The 3,067-nt window shown below is 37.8% G+C and overlaps 1 non-coding gene across 1 annotated transcript; it reads left to right on the top strand.

The window, feature by feature from the left end:
- The first annotated feature begins 2,557 nt into the window (after window positions 1-2,557).
- On the top strand, window positions 2,558-2,687 carry LOC126002488 (small nucleolar RNA SNORA22). Its single transcript, XR_007493183.1, has one exon. It is a non-coding gene; the product is annotated as a small nucleolar RNA SNORA22 (small nucleolar RNA).
- Window positions 2,688-3,067: the final 380 nt, after the last annotated feature.

The following is a 3,067-nucleotide window of genomic DNA, read 5'->3' as shown; positions in this document are numbered from 1 at the left end:
TACTCCTGATGGGGTTTAGGACTATATGGGATTCTGGGAATCCAGCCTAGGTCAGCTTCATGCAAGACAAGCATGCCAGGTGCTGTATTATCTCTCCAGTCCCCAGATTAGGATGCTCTGAAAGTAACTGCAAACCCTACTGGGTTCTCATTCTGCGTATATCTTTAAACAATGATGAGAAGGAACTCTAAGCAAAACCTGAGAGCTCAGTGGGAGATCACGTTGAAGGCAGATGTTATACAACAACATGGGAAATCTGATCCCACACCACAGCTGAGAACTCATCTTTTCCCACGCAAATGATTATTCATGACCAAAGAGGAAGGAAAGGATATAAATGATTCTGGGCAGAATCATTTTGGACTGAGGTTGATTGCAAAATATTTTTGAATGCTTTCATTATATTGTTGTTCTTGTCCTTAGAGATTTTGATCAAAAAAGACTCTGAAGGTGGGATTCATTTGTTTATTTATTTGGTGCCTAAGCCTGCACTCAGATCTCAAGCATTCAAGTCATGTACTTTACCAATTAAACCACATCCCTTGACATTAATCAGAGGATTTAAAATGACAGAAATTGAATTTAAATGACTTTGCACCAAAGTGGGTTGAAGATAGGAACTTCCAACCATAGGCAGAATGGTCCTCTAACGCTCCTCAACCCTTGAAAGTCCCAGGACTTCTATATTTCTCCAAGATATTACATATAGACAGGAAAGCTCTTTGAGGAGCTGTCATTTCTCCATTGAAGGACAACATTGTTCATTATGTAAGCCCAAAGACAGCAATTTTATATTTCATAAAAAGGAGGGCAAACCTGAAGGAGACTGACATTACCTAATATTGTCAGTGGAGGCCATGTTGTGTGACAAGTTCAGACCCCGGAAATGGTGCAGACATTGGATTGGGCTCTGTAGACACGTCCATGACTCTTAACAAAAATGGGGGATGTGGTGGAATGACATAGACTTCAGAGGACTGTGTAACATTTGAGTAGACTGTAAATCAGGAAAAATCAGAGATATAAATGATATTTTGTGGGGAAAAACTATTGATTAATAATTGAGAATATGACTTTATATTACATAATGATTTCTTGGTTTTTGAGTTTGGGCCATACTCTGCAGCTATTGGGGGATATTCCTGGCTGTTACAAGGTGTCAAACCAGGCCTCCTGTTACATGTGCTCTAGCCTTTTGAACCACCTTCTGGTTTGTTATGTCTTTGAACTGATCTAAGTTTTATTAAGTGTGGTATGTGGTGACAAGTCTTCTTGAGGGACATAAAAGTTCAAATATTTCAGATTGGGACTGAACAACAGTCATAACTTGTCAACGTTTTTAGAAGAAAAGCAGAGTAGGTAGAAATAAGAGATAAGGAAACACAATATGTTAACAGTTGGTGTGCCTAAAGGAAAGAAATGCAGGTGCTTCACAATTTATTTTAACATTCAGCTTTTGAAAACACATATGGAATTGTTGTATAAATTAGAGAAATGCTCCTAAATGCAGTTATTTCCTGTTTTTTCTGGAATGTTGTGTGAAACTTATTTTACAATCAGCCTCACTTTTCAAGTGTCCTCCATGTGCAAATGACTTTGAGACATGATTATGTGTTTCTTGCATTTGTAATCTTTTCCAGAATGACCCCTTAAAATAGTATCAATAACATCAGTAGATGTTTTTTAAATGTCTGAAGTATATTTTAAAATTTTATTTGAAAAATTTAAGTTTTGACTTAGGCAACACAGTTCAATAGTGTTAACACTTATGGTTTTGATACAAAAAGTGACTGTCTTTATCACTGCCAAAATGCACAAGACCTTCCACCATTGACCTTAGGTCACTCCTATTCTGCCTTTTTCCAGAAAGAACTTTATTAGAAACATGAAGACTTCCTGTATGTGCAGGGCAGATCCAGGAAAACTGAGTCATTCACTATTATGATTTTAGAACTATTAAAATCACTCTATGATTTTAAGTTTTAAAAGTGAATTTTATTTTAAACAAAATCGCATGCTTAGAGGGTTCACCTTGGATCTATAACTTCACAATTCAGAGGGTGTTGACTTGCCCATTTCCCAAACACCCATTGGTAAAAGCTGAATTTCCCAGTTCTCTCTCTCCAGGGTCCCTTTCTCCAGCAAAGCTGTGCCAACTTCTCAAGAGTGGTTCCAAAAGTGGCCACGAGATGGCAGTGTTTCAGAATGTTCTTTTACTTGGAAGAAGGGTGTAAACCGCGCAAGGGCAGAAGAGAACATCAGTGGCAGAAGGTTGGCTGTTCTGCTGTGCTCATCATCCAGAAGATTTGACATAGAGACTTGGAAAATGTGCTGGGAAAAGACTACTGTACTTGATTTACTTTTTGCCTAGAGCTCAACTAGTTTCTAGAGCAACAATCTCATGGAATTCCATCAACTGTTTTCTTGTCTGCTACATTAAAAATGTCATTGTCTTCCAGCTGTTTATGTGGCCAGGTGTTAATGCACAGACTTCACCTAGCACCTTTCTCTTAGCTTGTGCTACATTTCATTTTACTACTTAAGATGTATAAACAGTTTGCACAGTGAACACTCGAGTGTGCTTTATAGTACCCTTGGTTTTAATTCTGTGATAGAGCAATGTCTGTTCTTTACCTCTGAATCGAAAGGACTATCCTTTTAAGTGTATTCAGAAAGTCAGCACGTTATATATAGAAAAGAAGACGTTTAAACAGAATTGGGTGCTGAAAGTAGGAAAAGTGATATGAATGACACCTTTTCAGTAATAATATTGTTACTAGTCAACTACAGTGTCTAAAAGAAAAAAAGAGAGAGTGAGAGAAAAGACAAACCATGGTGTTGAAAATTAAACAAAATAAATGCAAACTACATTAAACTCACTATTAGTGGCATGTGTTTTACCTAACTTTTCCTCTGAAAATATTTTCTGTTTTTGTTATACCCAGTGGTGCTCAGGTTACTTTTGGCTGGCATGGGGAGGAAGAGTCATATGGGGTGCCAGGGATTGGACTGTGGTCTGTCACATGCAAGGCAAGTGCCCTACATACTGTATCATCACTTTGGCTTC

The sequence above is a fragment of the Suncus etruscus genome, chromosome 2, assembly GCF_024139225.1.
Source record: "Suncus etruscus isolate mSunEtr1 chromosome 2, mSunEtr1.pri.cur, whole genome shotgun sequence".
Lineage (NCBI taxonomy): Eukaryota > Metazoa > Chordata > Mammalia > Eulipotyphla > Soricidae > Suncus > Suncus etruscus.
This window is presented reverse-complemented; position numbering and strand designations above follow the sequence as displayed.